The sequence below is a fragment of the Urocitellus parryii genome, chromosome 10 (genome assembly GCF_045843805.1).
Source record: "Urocitellus parryii isolate mUroPar1 chromosome 10, mUroPar1.hap1, whole genome shotgun sequence".
In the NCBI taxonomy this organism is placed as follows: domain Eukaryota; kingdom Metazoa; phylum Chordata; class Mammalia; order Rodentia; family Sciuridae; genus Urocitellus; species Urocitellus parryii.
Window position 1 is genome coordinate 128,787,679 of NC_135540.1, and position 19,989 is coordinate 128,807,667.

General features: G+C 42.6%; 1 protein-coding gene and 1 non-coding gene across 2 annotated transcripts in view; one reads left to right on the forward strand and one right to left on the reverse strand.

Annotated features, from left to right (window-relative positions):
- The window catches only part of Adgra3 (adhesion G protein-coupled receptor A3), a 107,554-nt gene that overhangs the window by 1,658 nt on the left and 85,907 nt on the right, over window positions 1-19,989 (forward strand). The window lies entirely within an intron of this gene.
- LOC113193439 (U2 spliceosomal RNA) lies at window positions 7,701-7,883 on the reverse strand. Its single transcript, XR_003302139.1, has one exon. It is a non-coding gene; the product is annotated as a U2 spliceosomal RNA (small nuclear RNA).

The following is a 19,989-nucleotide window of genomic DNA, read 5'->3' on the forward strand; positions in this document are numbered from 1 at the left end:
GGCTTTGCAGAAAAAAAAAGTAGGTGATAGTGTAGAAAATCACTTTTGGCCATATTAATCACTAAATTATTTTACTAAAATTTTCACGAGTTGAAATACCATTTTTATCCAACTTTTTTTTTTTTTGGTATCTGAAAGCCCTTTGGATGAAAGTAAAATTAACAAAATTTATTTTTGTGAGTGGGAAGAAGTAATTTATTTAAGGATCAGTTTAAACTGATGTTTTGGGTAAAGTGTGTTCAAGGTATTTCAGACTTGGTAGAAGGTCTTAGGGGTCAGTTCCCTTATTTTATTAGGCAAGGAGTCAACTGTGGATAGCTGACATGTCCAAGAGTAGTGATGATTTGGTATCTGGGACCATGTCTCAGATTCTTGCTCTGCAGTTCAGATATGTTCTCATCTTTCCCTCTTGCTTTTCATCTGTCTTAGTTCAACGCAGTTTTGATTGGGAGGCTCCTTGGTAGAAGCTGGCATGTTAGGCTTTGGAGTGTGTGTGTGTGTGTGTGTGTGTGTTAGTTTTCTTAGGCTGCTGCAAATTACTTCATACTTGGTGGCTTTAAATAACACATTTATTTTCCCCACAAATCTGGAGTCCACGGTCCAAAATCAAGGTGTCAGCTGGGCCTATTCTGAAGAAGTTAGGGAAGGATCCTTCCTTACTCCTTTCATTTTCTAATGTTCTTGAGTTTGTGGCAGCCTGCTCCAGTCTCTTTGTGTCTCAGATTCTCTTCACTCATAAGATCAACAGTCACTGAATTTAGGGTCAACTCTTAAGTCCAGGATGATGTCCACTCAGGACCCTTTTCTTACTTGTACCTACAAAGTCCCTATTTCCAAATAAAGTCACACTGAAGGTATTGGGGTTAGGACTTGGACATGTCTTTTGGGGAGACACTATGCAACTCAGGAGAGAAAGGAGAACATGATTGTGCTGGGGATGTAGCTCAAGGTAGAGATCTCCTCACATTCTCAGTACCCTAGGTTTGATCCCCAGCACAAAGAAAGGAAGCATGATCTTTGTTCTACAGGAACTTGCAGGTATTTGGAGAGGAAAATTCATGAATACATCTCAGAACAGCATGGTACTGCTCTATTATTGAGGTGCAGAAGCAAAAAGAACCCAGGGAAAGGATAACGGTACTTCTTGGAGCATAGTTGGTGAGATTGAGGATCGAAGGATCATGGGCCAATTCTGGAAAAACGAGAAAGATAACTGAAGAAAATAGCTAGGGGACCAGAACTGGAAGTGAGCAAGTTGGAGTGCGAAGGCCCCAGCGTGCTCAGACTTGCCGAGGACAGTATGCAGGTACATGCTGTGTGATTACTGTTGTTAGAATGTCAAGGGCAGAGGGATGGCCAGAGCAAAGGCTGTAGGGGCCAGTGTATGGGTGGACCAGCTCCTAGGTTTGAGTTAATCCCTTAGGTTTGGTCAGGGGTTTTCAGTGAGTTATGATGTGGCTGCAGAGCGGGAGATTAATTAATTGGCAATTGGCAAGGGTTGGAAGGGGGCCAGATTAGGATCAGTTTTTTTTTTTTTTTTTTAAGTAATGAAAATAAGACTTTTTCTATTTGGTTGGTGAAGTGGGCTTGTTATAGACTTTCAACCGTCTCTGTGAACCACACTCCTTTCTACTTCCTTAGCCCTGCTTACCAAGAAAAGTCTGGCAGAAATCCTTGGCTGGACCATGTTTGTTCTCCTCTCTCATGTAAACTTGTATTGAAGGATTAAATTGTTTTTTTTTTTCAATAAAAATTTACCTGAATTTAATGTTTTTGCAAGAAATACAGATTATTTATGACATTCCTGTTTTATAGGAAATGTTGCTTAATATTTTCAGTTTAAAAATTTCTGAGGAGTTCATTGACAGAAAATCTTACGGATTTTGTCCTGCTTTTCTAACTGTGTCTTTGTCATTGCTACCTGGTGATTCTAGACAAAGAGAATTATATAAAAAAATATAATAATGTGAGTTTTCAAGAAACTTAGGGGTGAAGAAGTCTACGTTATTTTTATTTTTTTGGTACTAAGGATTGAACCCAAGAGGTGCTTAATCATGAAGCCATATCCCCAGTCCTTTCAAAAATATTTTATTTAGAGACAGGATTTCGCTAAGTTGCTGAGGCTGGCTTTGAACTCAGAATCCTCCTGCCTCAGCCTCCTATGCTCCTGTGCCTGCTGAAGTCCAGGTTTTTCTGACTGTTTGACAGTGCAGGAGTTTTAGTTTTTACTCTATAAAATATTAGGTTGGTTTGCTGTCAGAAAACTGCTCATTGTTTGTACTTCTCCATCATGGCCAGTACCAAGAACAAGAAAAGGAATGCTGGTATTGTTCAGAAACCTAAACCTCCTTGTGGAGAAAGGATTTACACAATAGGAAGCAGACGTTTAGGGACCAATTAAAGACTGTGTGTAATTAAGGAGTAAATCCTGCACTGCAGACTGGCTCAGTGTTCTAGAAGGCCTGAAGGGGGAGAGCTCTGTGTGGCTCTGGAGTCCTCGGAGTTCTTGGAGAAGTGAGGAGTTGTGCCTGGCCTGCAGGAAGGGAAAGATTGGATGGGGGACAGAAGACCTGTTGGGTCCTGCAGGCCTGGGGGTGGTCCAGTCAGAGTGGAGAGACAGCTTGGGATCATTGGCCTGTACATGGTATTTCGGACACTGGCCTGGTGGGGGTCAGTTGGGGGAGAGAGAGGGCAGATCAGAAGGAAGAGGAGGGACCCACGGCAAAACCTGGACTTCAGAGGAGGCTGGAAAGGACACCCAGAAGGAGCAGTTGCTGAAGCTGGGGGAGCAAGGGGAGAATCTGGCCATTGAAGCCACAAGAAGATGATGTTTGAAGCCAGGAGCTATTAAGAGGTAGGTGCCTAGAGACAGGTGGGGAAAGAACAGGAAATGGACCCCTGGCCTTGACAGCTGGAGGCGTGGGCCTCTCTGAGAGCAGTGTCAGCGTGTGCAGCAATGTCAGTGAAGCCAGGGTGGGTGGCTCGAGGGTCACAGGGGCTGGCGCTCGTGGAAACAGCATGTGGATGAGGGAGGGGTTTGGGGTGAGGGACCCAGAAGGAGCACTGTGGAGGGAAGGTTTGAGTTTCTTGGGGAGCATGAGAACCCCTCTTAATAGTGTTGGGGATGATTTCCAAGAGAGGGAGAAATGGGGATGGGAGAGGAGACAGGCTGGAGCTAGAGCACAGGATTGGCTTTTGATGGCAGCACGAGGGCTTGGGGGCAGGTGGCAGGAAGAGGAAGTCCCAGCCCCCTTGCCTCCAGTTTTCAAGGACAAAATGCAAGATAAGGGAGGAAGTTGGGAAAAGGAGGTGAACCAAGAGGGAAAACTGCCCTTTTGGAAAGTGAACATACGAGTGCTGACAGAAGAGTCAGCAGGGAGGAGCCCTGTCTGGGTTTGCCCTGAAATTGGATTCACACTCAGAAGAGATGGTCAGCACAGCCATTTCCTCCAGCCCCGTTCAGCCTAGAGAGGCGACTCCTTGGGTGTAGCCAGGTTGCTGCTTTGCCAGGTGAGTGTTATCTGGGAGAAATTTCAGTGATTTCAGCGAGTAGATCAGCAACCTGCTATGGCCTGAAAACTCTACCAGGGAGCTGCTGGATCATGGGTAAAGGTGTTGTCATTGAATCCAAGGTCCTACATACCTTGATTTTCAATACATAGCACACTTTTTTTTTCCATGGCTCTCTGCTGAAGTGGTGTTCTGTGCCAGGGGTTTGGGGATAAAATATAAAGGCATAAAACTTTCATCCAAGGAGTAGCCTCAGAACAAATTCTCTGCTTAACCAAAGTGTGCTTCTCATTGTCCCCTGAGTGGAGTTCATCCTTGGCTTCCTGTGGGCTTTGGCTAAGACTCACCTGTGCCTGATAATCCTTGCTCTGGTGCTTCCTGATTCAGCTCAGCTGCCATGAACTAGACTCTTCACTAGGTGCCCTGGCATGTTGATCCCTTTGTTCTCTGAAGTTGGGTAGCTTTTAATCTCTAAGCTCTATTTTTCTTCTTCTTCTTTTTTTTTTTTTTTTTGTGTGTGTGTGTGTGCATGTGCAGTACTGGGAATTGAACCCTAGATCTCAAGCAGCTAAGCATGCATGCTATAGCCAAGCTGCACCCCCTTCTATCTCTTGTGCCACTTTGCATAATGCTGGATGCTGCTCTCATAATACACATCCCTTGAAGGGAAGGACTCTGAGATATGCCTAGTGCATGGAGTAGGGGGATCCACAATTGTTCTATATGGGCAAGAGAACATGAGATACAGTGGATGGTAGAAAATCAGGAAAAGTGGGGGATGGAAGAGTTTGCAAATTCAGATTTTTACCCTACTATAGCAAATGAGAACATTTGTTTATTACTTAGCTGTGCGGTCCCTGATTAACTCAGTCTACAATTACATTTGACCTAGTTGATCTTATAAAATTGTGTTGGTAGTGGTCTGAATTTCTACCAGGGATGTTGCTTCGAAATATTGCTGAATTTGGACCCGAGTTAGGCCTCTGGTCCTTGAATGTAAGTCTTACGTTTTAATGATGTGACAAGGTTTTGCTGGGTCCTGTTGCTTCTTGCCTGCTTGGAGTCCTCCAGCATCAGGAGTATGGGAGAGAAGTTGGTGGGTTTGGCAGTATGCCAAGTGTAGACACAAACAACAGGAAAGCTTGGAGAGGTTTGCCCAGTGCCATTCCAGCTTCTGTTCCTAGGAGCCTATAAAGATGGTTTAGAAAACAGACAAAAGAAAGAAGTAAAAACCCTTGCAAGGAACTTAGAAAATGACACTGGATGGTTTCTAATCAGAATCTTAGTGACTTTATTTTTTTTTTTTTTCTCTTTCAGCTGCTTCTCAGGAAGCAGTTGTTTTCTGCCTTGTCTTGACCCTATGGGGCAATCTTCAGCCCAAAGAGTATAACTAATTCATTATTGTGTTAACTTCTTTCTCTATGTATACAGACAAAAATGAGAATACAGAGTTCTTTAAGTCTTACGTAGCTTGTCATTCAGTTTTCACAGAGATTAAGAAGCTGAAGGTGGGGCTGGGGATGTGGCTCAAGCGGTAGCGTGCTCGCCTGGCATGCGTGCGGCCCGGGTTCGATCCTCAGCACCACATACAAAGAAAGATGTTGTGTCCGCCAAAAAATAAAAATAAATAAATAAATATTTAAAAAAAAAAAAAGAAGCTGAAGGTGGAAACTTGCCCCATAAGTTTTTAACTGATTGCTTGGCTGAATTTATTTTATAACTTAATATAATTTTAATGCTTTATGTATGGTTTAGCTTGCCTGTATGTTCAAATACAGACAGTTTTAGTCCAAAGAGGGACCTTTGAAAAGTAAGCAGTTTTTCCCAAGGTTGGGATTTCTTTTTTTCTTATTGACTAAATAAACTTAGTTAACTGCTTGTTAAGTTTGGCTGGGGTGGACATGTAGTGGGTGCCTCCCACAGGGCTCTCATCTTTCTTGGCTGTTTTTTAAAATTAATTAATTAATTAATTGTTTTTGCAGTGCTGGGGATTGGATCCAGGCCTTGAACATCCTAGGCAAGCACCCTGCCACTGAGCCACAGCCTCAGATCCTGGGAAACATTTTTATGCCCTCTAAGAACAGGTGTGAGCTTGAGACTGAGTGATGGATCTTTTTGTTGCATGATACTCCTTGCTTTCTCTCTCATGTCCATCTCTCGGGCATAAATCCTTTCTCCAACCTAAAAACTTCCTGGACCTTCAGAGATTTTCAGTTCTGTCATTTATGCAGGTCTTTCTGAGAATTTTCTTGTCATGACACAACACACATCGACATCGAGGATGTTGTCAAGGAAGCTCCAGAGCTCCCTGTTCCAGGTCTGAATCCATCCCGGCCCCAGGGTTAAAGGGAACAGTCATCTTCACCTTCCTGGTGTGAGAATTTGCTGTTGAGAATTTTTTGTTTGACTCACCAGGGAGCTTTGAATTCCAGATGCTGGACCACACACACCCCATGTACTGATGGGATTGTTCAGGGATGACGCCTGGAGGTGGGTGGTTTTCAGATTCCCGTGGGTGGTTCTGTTAGTGGCTCAGCCATCTGAAGGGTTAACCGGCTGAAGGGTTAACCGTAGTCAACCAGCTGTCAACCTTTGCAACAAAAGAAGATCCAAGGAAGAACAGAGAAACAAATTTGAGGGCCTCTGCCTCCAGGGGAAGGCAGGGCTGTTCTGAGTGGAGCAGAGATGTGTGAAACCAAGAGAGGTTTCTAGGACAGTGGCCGAGAGCTGCTGAACAGGACCTTATTTTCTTAGTAGTCAAGAGGATGTTGGGACAGTGCGATGATGTGCTAGAAGTTGGACTCTGTATCAGCTGTGGGCCAGGACAATAGGGTTTTAGATTTAGAGATATGTTATGGATTTAAATACACAAACGTGAAAGGGTCTGAATACTCCAAGCAAGCATTTGTCCAACTGGTATCTGAAGGCCCCCACACTGTGAGTTTTTGTTTGGGGTGGGTGGGCAACAAAAAGATACAGCCCCTGTTCAATGTCCCTTTCATCCTTTCTTTTAGATTTAAAATAAGAGCTTTGTTTCCTGTCCATTTCCCATGCATTCCAGAGGCAATTTCCCTCTGGAAATCTTAGGGGAAAAAAAATTTACTGGTATTATCAGAGGAAAAAAAAAATCCTTGTTATGGTTTACATTCTGATCATAAGCAAAGTTTAATGTAATTTAACAAATCTACAGAAGGGTCATTTATTTGGCCACCTCTAATTTCTAGTAGTTTTTTTTTTAAACACTCTTGAGGTTTTTAGGGAGATAAGTCATCATCCGATAATCCGTTTGTAGCATAATTTTCTTGCTTTGTTTGCCCTGGGACTGAAGGAGGCCAGATGGTGGACTTCTTGTGGTGGTGGTGACTCTCTGTAGAATTACGTAGTCCATACAATGAAGGCAAACTTGTCCATCGCCCTTGTGATCTACAGTTCAGAATTTTTATCAAGCCCCTGTGTGATTCTTCCTGATCACAGCGCCACCGTAGCGTGAAACAGCTTTGGGCAGGATGGCCAGCTCTGCATGGAAGTGCCTTCCTACCCTGTTGAATCCTACTTGCAGATCAAGATGTCTCTCCACCGAGGAGTAAACAGGAATCCTTCTGAGGCTGGGGAGAAGTGACGGATCCCTGAGGTTACTGAGGGAAACCTAGGCGGCTTCAGGTGTAGCCGAAATGCAGGTTCTTTAACAGTGTTGTTAAAATTTTCTTTAAGTGTGCTTGAATCTATGCCTAATTAAATTGATTCCTTTCCAATCAAGATAAGACTTAAAAAGCATTCTTTGTTTGATTGTGCAACTCTTCCTGACTCTTCTCATGAAAAAGGTGAAGAGAAATTGACTGCTGGTGCATTTATCTCCAGGGCAGTGTTTAAGACAGATGTCCTTTCATGAGATTCACCTTTCCCCCCCTTTTAAAAACCTTTCTTTTATTTTAAACGAGCCCAAGAGTCAACTCCTCTTTTATGGCCAACCCCCTGTTAGAATTCTGAAATCTTCCCAATGTAAACAGGGAATTTGCAGGCTACTCAGCGGGCACTGCCAGCTTGGCCTTGGCATTCCTTACAGCCCCGTCCTGCCTGGTGTCTGCTGCTCTATGGCAGCTGTCTTCCTTTTGGGAATGGTTTATTTCCAGTCCTTGCACTCCTATCAGATTGTGTTCTCTTTCTTTCCTTTCATTTTTTTAGTCCCCCGAGGGGGGTGCACTGTTCCCGGAGGTACTGCAATACCAGGTGGAGTGGACAGAGCAAGCTCCTATTCCATCTCCCTGCTCCCAAAATCCATTTACTATATTGTCCCCGGATGGAGGACGTATCAAATATTAAACTGATAAGAACAGATGCTACACTTGATCTTAGCCAAAAGGCCGAGAAGCAATAGACGTGGTCAGGTTATCTCTGTATCTCTAGCATCTAGCACGTGAGCACTTGGCCATCTTTGTGCAGAGCATTCCCATTTTCCCCACGACTCTTGTTCTCAGGTAGGCCCAGGAAGCCCGAGACTCTTCAGAGCAGAATAGCCAGCATCCAAGTTCAGAGCTTCACCTCTTACTCTCCACCTGATAGAGAAAAGTGTTTCTCTTTTACCCCAATTCTTTTTTTGTTTCTTGATACATTTCCCTACTACCTTTTAAGAAAGAATGCCTTGGGGCTGGGGATGTGGCTCAAGCGGTAGCGCGCTCGCCTGGCATGCGTGCAGCCCGGGTTCGATCCTCAGCAACACATACAAACAAAGATTTGTGTCCGCTGAAAACTAAAAAAAAAATAAATAAATATTAAAAAAAAAAAAGAAAGAATGCCTCATCTATCTTCTCTTCTTTAAACTTACCTAGTTTGGGATGCTTTTCCTTAGCAGATATACCTATGTCCTTTTCTCCTCTGTTAAAAAAAAAAAAAAAATCCCCTCTCCAAAATACTTACCCTTGGCGCCATGATGAGTGATACTCTTGTTCCTCCACAGTCATGTTCTCCTTCGAATCTTCCTTCCCTGTCACTTCAGTTTGTCCACTGCAGTCTCATTTCTGCCCTGGGCTCTTGTTGAAATCTGCTTGGAGAAGAACCTTTTTCTACAAGCACTTCATGTTTCTTCTTATTCTGGTCCTTTCCCTTGATGACCACATCTGTTATCACTTTCACTGTTGGAATTTGACAACTATGTACTGTTGAAGCTGTTCATCCTCCGTGGTGCAGCTGGGCAGCTCTCAGGAGGAACAGGCTAGCATGGCTGCGTGGTTTTCCGGCCAGGCCAGACCAGGAAAGGTAGTAGCACTCCTGAGGAAAGTGGGGATCATGCTTTTTGAGGTGAGGTTATTGGGAAATGAGTGTCATCCAGTAGAAACCTATGAGAAATAGAGATTGCTTGCTTGAGATAAAGAATCCTAGGTAACTGTTCTAGTGGGATTTGACTTTTCAGGGTCCTTTGTTGGCAGAAAGAAAAAAAAAAGACATTTGATTCTTTTCTCAGGGATAAAGTTGAAAAACTTGTCCATCAGCTTAGCTGAAAGCAACCACAAGACTAAAAGCAATCTCAGGACTGAGATTGTGACTGTAAGAACTTTATAAGACTTTTTCTTTTATTTGCTTGTTTTTTTTTTTTTTTTTTTTAAGCTGTGTAATATTTTCAGTTCTTTGTGTTAGTTTCTTCTTTTACCATTTTGGTGGGAACTGTGGTGTGGGCAGCAGGCATGAGAGGGGAAGTAGGGAGACCTTCAGAAGCAATATTAGTAGGTCTGGCTGAGAGGAGGATGATAGCTTTAACTTGGGAAGGAAGGCGTGGGGGGTCCCCAGGACTGTCCACAGGGGAGTATGGACTCCCTTCCTGGCTGGAAGGTGAGCATATCGGGGCTCACTCAGGTTCTTGCTTGCTATGCATCACTGTAATGTTTTAACTAGTCTAAAAATGATGTAAGCCTAAATGGTTCTGATTTGTTCTGACTCAGAGTTTATTTTCCAGTGATGCATTTAATTTGCAGTTGGGATGTTGCAGGAGAGTAAGAGTAAAGCTCCTGGCTCTCTCCTTGCTGTTTTCTTCCAGGAGAAGAGAAAGAATACTTCTGTGTTGTTGTACTATTTTCTGTATTTCAGAAAACACTCTCCTTATCCTTCTGATGAAATTGGTTTGAGGGACCTGCTGGTTCTGTTTTCTAGTCTAAGGCCATCCACTTTACTCAGTTCACCAATTCAAATGCCAATCTCCAGGAAACGTTCTCGGGACACAGAAGAATTAATGTTTACTGGCTATCTGGGCATCCCTTAGCCAGTCAAGTTGACATCAAACTCATCATCTTAAAAAGGTTTAAAAACTCTTTTTCCCCCCCAATGCTGGTTGGACTTTCTCTTCAAGCTAGTTTGTGATTACCTTGAACTATCATGACTAGAGAGACCCAAGGTGTCTGTAGAACTCTTTGACCTTCAGAACTTTAACAGTATTAACTGATTTCTAAGTTCTAATTACAATTAAGGTTGGATATTCATCACATGCTATGTGCCGTGCTAAATGCTTCACATGCAATGTCTCTGTGGTTAAAACAGCTTTCTGTGGTTGTTATTGTCCATGTTTTACAGGTGTGCTGGCAGAAGCTCGGTCAGGTAAATTGGTTTTCTCAAGTTACAGGGTTTGTGGGTTGCAGGGTCCTGGCTTCTGGCCCAGGACTGTGACTCTGGACCTAAAGTCACTAACAAATGCTCTCTTGGGCAGCAGACTTGGGCCTAAGTCTTTGTACAGCAGTTGGTACTGAAAACAGGTTAAGTTGAACCATTTCTTTGGAGGTGGCTGACTAACGGGGAAACCGTAATGGAGAATTTCCACCTACTCCATATCAAGTGCGAGAAGCTACTGAAGGAAAGAATTTTAGTATCTATTTTGCTCTCATCCAGTGGTTGTGGAAATGACCCGAGGTGGTCAGGCTTATGTTTGTATTTGTATTGTATTGTATTTGAATTACGTTTGTATTGGTTATTACTCAATCAGGCCTTCTTTGCTTATCCACATTCTGGAGATTGACAATGTTATCCTGGTGTCATAAATGACTCTGTCAGACATAGCTGCTGTGCTATGATGAAAGGAATCAGTGTCACGTGGGGGAGATGGCTGTGTCTTTGGTAAGTCTTCACCTGAAGTAAAAACAAATTTATGGCGCTGTTGCTTTCCTTTAGGGACAGTTCAGTCTCCATGTCACTCTGCTGGGTGCACAGGGTACTACCATTCCTGCCCTTTACTTAATAAAGACCCCCAGAAGCAGCATGAGACTGACTGGATCAGGGGGACTCTCATTGCCTTTGCCACAGAGTAGAATGTGGCCCTCAGCTGCTGACAGCATCTCCTGCCTGCACTTTTCTGACTCACAGTGAAATGAGGTTTCGAATTAGATTATCCTTAAGGGCTCTTTAAATGCCAGAGTTCCACAAAATTTTTACATAGCCCACAAAGCCAGGCCAAACCTGACAAGATCACTGAGGTGTTTTTTTTTAAAAGCCACAGACATTAATGAAGCCCCAGTAGTTATATTGAAAAGGGTTCATGCACCATTGTATTGCATTATGATGGTAAGTGCAGGGGCTGTCCTCTTGGTGGGGAGGGCTGGGGAGGCCAAGGCCCACCAGCCTAGTGGCTGAGCTGTGCTTGCCTTTGCTTACTGATCTTAGCAGTGCTGATTGCCCCTCACTTCCAGCCTTCATTTGCTAGGGGTAATCCCAGCATTGGGACCTTGAGTTCTCCCTGTGTTATGCAAATTCCTTTCTTTTAAACCCAGCTTCATTAGCAGGTCCCCTGCTTGTGAATTTTAGAGCACCCAATGAATCTGTAGGGTATCCATAAATTTGGGAAACATAAGAGTTTTTTTTTTTTTTTTTTAAACATGTTGAAGATATCCACCTTCCACGTTCCTTTTTCTTCTACCTTCAGACTTTCTATCCTCCTGAAGATTGTGCATCACGGGCTGTTTTTCTCACTGCTTTGCCTGAATCACTGCATGTTTATGACGGGATCCTTCGACGCCAGTGTTCTGGCTGCTTCTGTTTCACAGTGGTTCCCTATGCTGCTGTGTACCCCTCTCACCCTCTAGCAGGCAGGCTGGTTCCTGATCACGATCCCTTCCTGAGTTATAAAACGACATTTGAGCCCTAGTTGCCTTTACTATGGCTTCTGCAATAGTACAAGTGGGGCAAATAGATTTCTTGAATGTTCGCTCTGGTGAAGTGGGCTTAGACGTGGGGGGCGCTGTGTGAGCTTATCAGGAAAGGGCCAGGGCTGAATCATGATCTGACAGGGGCATGGTATGAGGCAGTGGCTCACGCACGGGCCATTGTTTGCCGGTTGCCTTAGAAGCCCAAGGCTCGCTTAATAAATGTATTTATTGTTTCTTTGGCTTTAGAGTCTTAGGGTCATAGTGGCTCTCTGTGCATGTCAGCGTTCTTCACTGGTTGACATAGAATTTCAGCAGCTACTTTAAAGGAGTGTCACAGACACCTGCATTTACAGAAGGTCTCGGGATATTTTACTGGTGGGATTAAATCTATAATGAGATTCTATACTGAGTGGTAAGCTTTGTAGTTGCCAAAAAAATTGATTTTACCTCAGTCATAGACTGTAAAATGTGCATTTCAACTGTGTTGGTTCCCAGCATTCAGACCAGTAGCTGAAGGATGTTTGGGGGGCTGTACTGGGGAACACCTATAAATGAGTAAGGAAAGACAGATGATGTTCCACTGGAATTTAGGCCTAGTAATAATAGGTGGTGTTTGCTGAGTGTGCCAGGCTCTGTAGTAAGTGTTGTATTGCTTTCCCTAATGGGGTTGTTGTCATGAGGATCGCTGTTTCCTGCATGAGGAGGCGAGGTATTGAGGCTCCTACCTTCCTGAGGTCACCCAGGCAGTGAGTGGTGGTGGAGTCAGGATTTGAGCCCAGCCCACTGCAATTCTGAGGTGCCACTTCCATATCTCAGATTCCAGTGTGATTCTGGCATGAAGGTTTGATATGTATGCTTTTTTTTTTTTAATGATGTTTAGCAGCTTTTGATACTATTGTCTAAATTAATGGTGTTATTAGTGCTTTGCCACAGTCTGACTGGGCACAATTCAGGAGCCACTTGTCAAAAGAAACAAACTTTATTTTTAAAACTACAAACGCCAAACAAAACAGCTCCTCAGGAAAAACCCTCAGAGCCCAACTGCCACCACTGGCTTCCAGAAGCCTCTCTCTACACAAACCACACCACCTCCCACAATCCTCCTGCTCTTGAGGCCGATTGGCTGGGTCGCGTGGGCGGAGCCAAAGAAGTCCCCCAATGAGCAGTTCCGTAGTCTGAAGGGCAGGGAAACAGCCCAATGAATATCACCGCAGAGGAGCCAATCAGCTAGATGTTGCTGGGGCCGCTGTGAGCCAATCATCAGCTGGCAGTCTGAAGGGCAGGGAAACAGCCCAATGAACATCACCACAGAGGAGCCAATCAGCTAGATGTTGCTGGGGCCACTGTGAGCCAATCATCAGCCGGCAGCTGGGAGTTTGCTGGCAGCTGGAAGTTTTCTGGGGCCCCTTTGGCTGTGGCTCTCAACAGTGCTTGTAAAATAATGCACATTTCATTTTATCATTCTTATTTTTGGCACTGGGGATTGAACCCAGGGGGGCACTTAGCCACTGAGCCACATCCTCAGCCCTTTTTAAAAAATTTTTATTTTGAGACAGAATCTCACTAAGTTGCTTAGGGCCTCACTAAGTTGCTCAGACTGGCCTTGAACTTGGGATTCTCCTGCCTCAGCCACCTGAGTTGCTGGGATTACAGGTGTGCACCACCACACCCAGTTTATCATTCTTCATTTATGAGCTCAAATACTTCTATAAAAGAAATCCGCACCCTCCCCACCCCCCCTTCCCATATCAGTTGCTTGACTTCCTTGAAGTGCAGGCTGGGCAATATAAATCTCGGTTTAATTTTTATCCATTTTAAAAATAGTGAATTAGGTGTTTTTTTTTTCTATAAAGTTTTTAGCTTCGGCTCATGTAAGTGCTTTATATTTAGTTAAAAACACAAAAATCATCTTTGAAAATGAAACAGATTTATTTAGAATTTGATATTTTGACTATAAACTATTCTAACAAAAAGAACTAAAATATTGTTAAACTCTGCTCTGTAGTTTATTGTAGTAATCTGTGGTTTTATTGAGCATAATACATGTAGGAGTTTTCTTTATAGAAACATTGCTAAGCTTATTCAGAAAGTTCTCAAACTTGGGTGCACATAAAAACTCCTTGGTAGTTTTTGTTAAACAAATCACCAGGCCCCACCTCTCAGAAGAGGTCCTAATGTTTCACCTAGCTGCCAGAGTAGTCCAGGGTGTAAAAGGATTGGAACCTCAAGCATTGATTTGACAAGAGCCTGCAGGTATTGGAGGGGTGAGGGGAGGGAGGGAGGGAGGGAGAAAGAGATAGAGATAGAGATAGAGATAGAGACAGAGATAGAGAGAGAGAGAGAATCTGCAGCAGCAGAACTATCAAAATAGCACCACAAAAAAATCAGCCAGAATGTTCATGCTGTGAGGGACACATCAAGATACAGGTGTGGTTTGGACCAACTAACTGTAAAGGATCTTTCTGAGATAATTAGAAATTTGATTATGGTCTGGATGTGAGATGAAAATAAACCGAAATGGAAAAGTGGAAATCAGTAGCTTAAAACAGCTAGTTAACACCAGTGTCTGTGATATGAGCTCATTTTTTGTATACAAAACGTGTACTTGTCAATGGGGTGACAGTGTCAGGAAGGAGCTTTTTAAAGTCATTCAAATGGTCATCTCTAGGTAAGGGTAATATAATTTTCTCATTTTTTCCCCAGTCTTTTCTAATTCTTTACAGTAGATGTCTGCTGCTACTGTAATAAAATAATCACTTAAAAAGAAGACACCTTTTTCACAAGAATTATCATATTGATCATGTCTCAAAATGATAACTCCCCCAGCTATCCCTCTTTATCCCTGTTTCTTATGTGACTTTTTGCAATGGAATTTTTCACCAGCTTACATATTCCATATTGTGTCTACTTTCTACTCACTACTACATAAACTTTTGGGGGGCTCTTATTTTATTTTGTTGTTCTTTGTTTTCCCTAGCATTTTTTTTTTTTTTTTTGGTACTGAGGATTGAACTCGGGGTCACTTTACCACTAAGCTACACCCCCAGCCCTTTAAAGATTAAAAAAAAAAATTCTAAGATAGTCTCACTAAGTTGCTTAGGATCTCAGTAGGCTGCTGACACTAGCCTCAAACTTGTGATCCTTCTGCCTCAGCCTCCCAAATTGCTGGGATTACAGGTTAGTACACCACTGCACCTGGCTCTCTGGCATATTTAATTGTATCATATAGTTGCCATGCAATAAAGCTTTGTAACTGAATATTGAATGCATGATATTCAATTTGTATGTTATTGCATACCCTTGTATATGATTTGTATACATTGAGTTCTTTGAGGAAAACTGTGGGCTGAAGTCATATTTAAAAATCACTGTATTAGCCAGGTGTGGTGCTGCACTCTTGTCATCCCAGTGGCTTGGGAGGCTGAGGCTGGAGGATAACAAGTTCGAGTCCAGCCTCAGCAATTTATTGAGGTCCTAAGCAATTTAGGGAGACCCTATCTCAAGATAGAAAATAAAAAGGGCTGAGGATGTACCTCAGTGATAGAGTGCTACTTGTTCAATCCCAGTACTAAGAAAAAAAATCACTGTATTAAACTGAATTTTTTTTTTAAAAAAAAGCAAAGATGATTTGACTTTAATAAAGATGATTTAACTTTACATTAAAATTTATTTTTGCAAGAAAAAGTGCTAGAGCTGGACTGGGAAGCACTGGGGACTGAAGATGGTTCAGAATGTCAGACCTTATCACATGTGCAGATCATATTTTTAACCAGGGAAAAGGAAGTGATATACAGAAACAGCCTGATTGGCTATATTTGAGAGTTGACTCATTTGATCATGATTTGTCTGCTTTCAGTTGCCTGATTGGCTGACACTCATTTGTTTGGTTATAAGCATATTATATACTCTTAGGTTAGATTACAGTCTGTTTGCATATCAAGCTAGGTTACAGTTTTCTATGGGCTGTATTTGAGTTAAACTCAAGGGCTGCTTTGCATTAGACTTTATCATCTAAGTACAGAGGCAAGTTTGGACCAAACTTAATTTAACATCTTAAAAGCTCTAGCTAGGCTTAGAGTCATGCACCTGATAAATTTCTGTTGTTAGGATTTGCCTATTTTCATTATTCTCCTTTTTTTTTTTTTTTTAATAATGGAAGTAGGCTCAAGGAAATAAGAGGTAGCAAAAGGGGGAGATGGAGTAGGCTTTCTTCTTTAATATGGCTTTTCATACGAGGCTAATCCTGCATTCCTGCATTTTCTCCACACATACCAAATGTGTTTTCTTGGGTACTGCAGAGCTGTGATGTTGGAAGTGCCTTGGAGGAATATGTGCATTAGGCTTTCTTAGCAAGTTTTATTTCCTCATTGAGAGCTGTACATTCTCAAGAGCAAGGGTCAACAAACTATTGCTCTGCCTGTTCTTGTACAGCCCGTGGCCAGCTAAGAATGGATTTTTACATTTGAGATTGATTTGCAGAGCGGTAACTTCAATTAACTGAAATTTTATCTTCCCTTTCCCTCAACAAAAAGAAATCTATTTTTCCCATTAGTTAACCGGTATGCTGTAGAAAAAATGATCATGATCATGAGCCTTGTTAAAACAGTAGAGATGATCTTGTGTCAGATGTCAGGACTTGGCATAAAGGAGACAGATTGGGCTCAACCCCAAATAGAACAAGGGGGCCTGATAGCTAGAGAGGTGGTGGGTGGGAGGGTCAGTGGATGGGAAGTTGCCGCAGTCTGGCTGGGCACAATTCAGGAGCCACTTGTCAAAAGAAACTAACTTTATTTTTAAAACTACAAACGCCAAGCGAAACAGCTCCTCAGGAAAAACCCTCAGAGCCCAACTGCCACCACCGGCTTCCACAAGCCTCTCACCCCCACACCAACCACCACCTCCCACAATCCTCCTGCTCTTGAGGCCGATTGGCTAGGTCGCGTGGGCGGAGCCAAAGAAGTCCCCCAATGAGCAGTTCTGTAGTCTGAAGGGCAGGGAAACAGCTCAATGAACATCACTGCAGAGGAGCCAATCAGCTAGATGTTGCTGAGGCCACTGTGAGCCAATCATCAGCCGGCAGCTGGAAGTTTGCTGGCAGCTGGAAGTTTGCTGGGGCCCCTTTGGCTGTGGCTCTCAACAGGAAGTTGCAAAAGGGGCAGGGAGATTCTTGCTAAACCCAACTGGATTCTTGCTGAAGGCAGGCAAGTGTGATCAGACATCCCCTGAGGATGTTGGGAGTGCTGGTGGGGTGGGGTGAAGAATTTGATCAAATATGGAAGGCAATCAGGAATCAAGAGTGGGAGGATTCTAAGTTAGCAGGATTCTTGCTAAAACTAGACTCTAAATTAAATACAGACTGAGAAGCTCAAGGTTGGGACCCCCTTAGGTCGGGTGCCTCAAAGCCCTCTTCTTAAGTGTGCTGAAGGAGGGCATCTTTACCAGGTGTTACTGAAAATGATACTCTATTCGTATTGTATTTTGAATCTTGTCAATAAATGGTGAATGTTTGTTTTCTGTCTTGTTCTATCCATATCTCCATATTCGAGGTCTTGCCTTTTGGCCTCCCAAGTTGGAAATAGCAGGCCTGTCAGAAAGTTCTTGACCTCTGTTGTAGAGGTTTGAACTCCCCGTATGAATTTTAACAGCCTTGCATTTTAAACAAGACGTTTCTGATTGATACGCGGACTTTGTGCTTCCGCTCTCAGGAGAGGCCGGAAGGCTCTCTGATGGCACCTACATAATTTTTCGGGTTTCTTCCTGGATGTTTTCTGCTAGACCCTAGAGCACGGCCTGCCTGTGCCTGTGTGTGGCTGTCCAGGTGTTTGTGCTGTCCATGACCGGAGAACCCATTCACTCCATGCCTGGATTTATGAGCCAGCCAATAGGGAGCTAAGTTTGTGGTAATTTGTTACATAGTAATAGAGAATGCATGCAGACCTTTGCCAGGTTATCTCCAAATAAAAGGATTTTCCTCTTCCTTGTCTGCCCTTTAAATTTCTACTTTTTTTTCCCCCCAGCATAGTTCAGAAATTTTCTCCAATCTTCTCACCTGCTTTTAAACTCTGCCTTCCCTTTGTGCCAGTAACGTATGCTTCTTTGGTATCTAGTAGGACTCACCTCTTAGATTCAAGTCTAAGGTTAGTCCTGGAAGTCTGTTTCTGTGCCCCGGGTGTCGCTTCCAGCACACACTAGTTACCTAAGTGTGTCTGAATTAATGAGTCATTGGTGCATCCTAAAGAAAGTCAGCTGAGAAGTAAAAGACTCAAACTCCTTAAGAACCTCAGTATGGTCCCAGTAGAAAGCTCTCCATTTGATTAAACTGCCAAATAAACTTGCTTTTATTATATTCGTAGATCCTTAGTGTCTCGGTTCTGTATGCTGTATGAACACCTTGAAAAATGGTCTTCTTTTTCCCATGGAACTAATATTCTTAAGATAAAATGAAGTATTGTTTACTAAATAGCCTTTCATTTTCTTAGGCTTTTTGAAAGTTATCTAGTGTGACATTACAGAAACACTTCAGCTTTTCTTAATCAACCAAATGCTGTTTAATTTCATGTAAACTCATCGTGTTAAATGTTAAAATGGAAAAACAGGTTATTTCCTTTTATTTATGAAACTGCTCAAGGATCCAAACGGGGGAAAAAGAGGTGTTGATTGATTGACTGATTATGGTATTGGGGACTGAACCCAGGGACACTGTACTTCTGAGCTATAGCCCAGCCTGCCTTCCTTCCTTCCTTCCTTCCTTCCTTCCTTCCTTCCTTCCTTCCTTCCTTTCTTTCTTTCTTTCTCTCTCTCTCTTTCTTTCTCTCTCTGTCTTTCTCTCTTTCTTTCTCTCTTTCTTTCTCTCTTTCTTTCTCTCTCTCTTTCTCTCTCTCTTTCTCTCTCTCTTTCTCTCTCTCTTTCTCTCTCTCTTTCTTTCTCTCTTTCTTTCTTTCTTATTTTGAGGCAGGGTCTCCATAAGATAAGTCGTGGAGACTAGCCTGGAACTTGCCATCCTCCTGCCTCAGAATCGTGAGTTGCTGGGACTACGGGTGTCTACCACTGCACCTGGCATGTTTGTTTATTTTTAAAATGTCAGGCCTTTGTTAAAAATGGCTGGGAAATTGAAGGGTTATTTAATGAGCGCCTTGAGGAGTTGAGGGCGGCCATATATCCAGGTAATGTCTGTTTTCCTTGGGTAATTATTAATGGTACCTCCTTTTCATCTCTTGACTATAATAGTATGTTGCCTGTTGGCATCTTTGGCTTGCTATCTCGTTTTAAATAATTGTTCGCCCTGCACAGTTTGAAGTTGGTCCTGGCATAGTTTAGAGCTTTGAGAGAGCAAACTAAGTTCTGTTTCTTGAGTTCTCCCCAGTTTGCCAAATCGGTAGCAGAGATTTTAAAAACCAAGTAATAAAAATACCCACAAGTGTTTATGTCTGTTTGGAAACTTTGTTATGAAATTCAGAAATTTTACTAGCATATGCCTGATGCACAACGTTTTATCAGTTTGCCTGGCACATAATTAGTTCTTGGGAGTCTTTCTCCAAACTTAGGAAATATTTCTTTTTTAAAAAATTTACGTTCATAGGTTTGTTATATATTATTTTTTATTTTAAGTTTTCGTACTGGGTATTGAACCCAGGGGCACTTTACCATTAAGACACCTCCCCGGTTTGGTTATTATTTTTAAATTTTGTTTAATTTTTGAGACAGGCTCTCACTAAGTTGATGAGGCTGGCCTCAAACTTATGATCCTCCTGCCTCAGTGCTGAGATTACAGGTGTGTCACCACCCCAGGCTATATTACTTTTCTATTGTGGTAAAATATACATATTTGTTACCCTAACTTATAAATGTACAATTTAGTGGTACTAAAGTCATTTGCTGAGTGTGTGAATACAGGCACCATCTACCCAAAGTTTCTGTCATCCTCATCATAAAACTCTGCTCATTAAATACTGACTCTCCATTCTCTCTTGCCCCCAGTCCCCTGATAATCTGTCTTTTCTGCAGAGATGTCCTTTTATTTCTTTAATTATTGCCACCCTTCTTTTCCCCCCAGCCCAAGAATTTCTATCATTTGCATATGTTCCAGGTTTCTTTATGATTTGTTCTTAGTAATTCTTTTCTTTTGCATTAAAAAGGTTAAATTTTGTTTTTCCATAATTGTGTCAACCTTTAGTCTTGTGAGGATGATTCATCTCTCTCTGTCCTTATGTTTGTGTAGCATTTTCTTTTGTCCTCTTTTGATAGTTCCATGTCATTTGAAGCCACCCTCTGGATCGCACCCTTGTTTTTCTCCGGCTTCTGGGGCCTGGGAAGCAGTTATGATTCCCTGTGTGTCACCATGGCCCTGATCACACTTGCA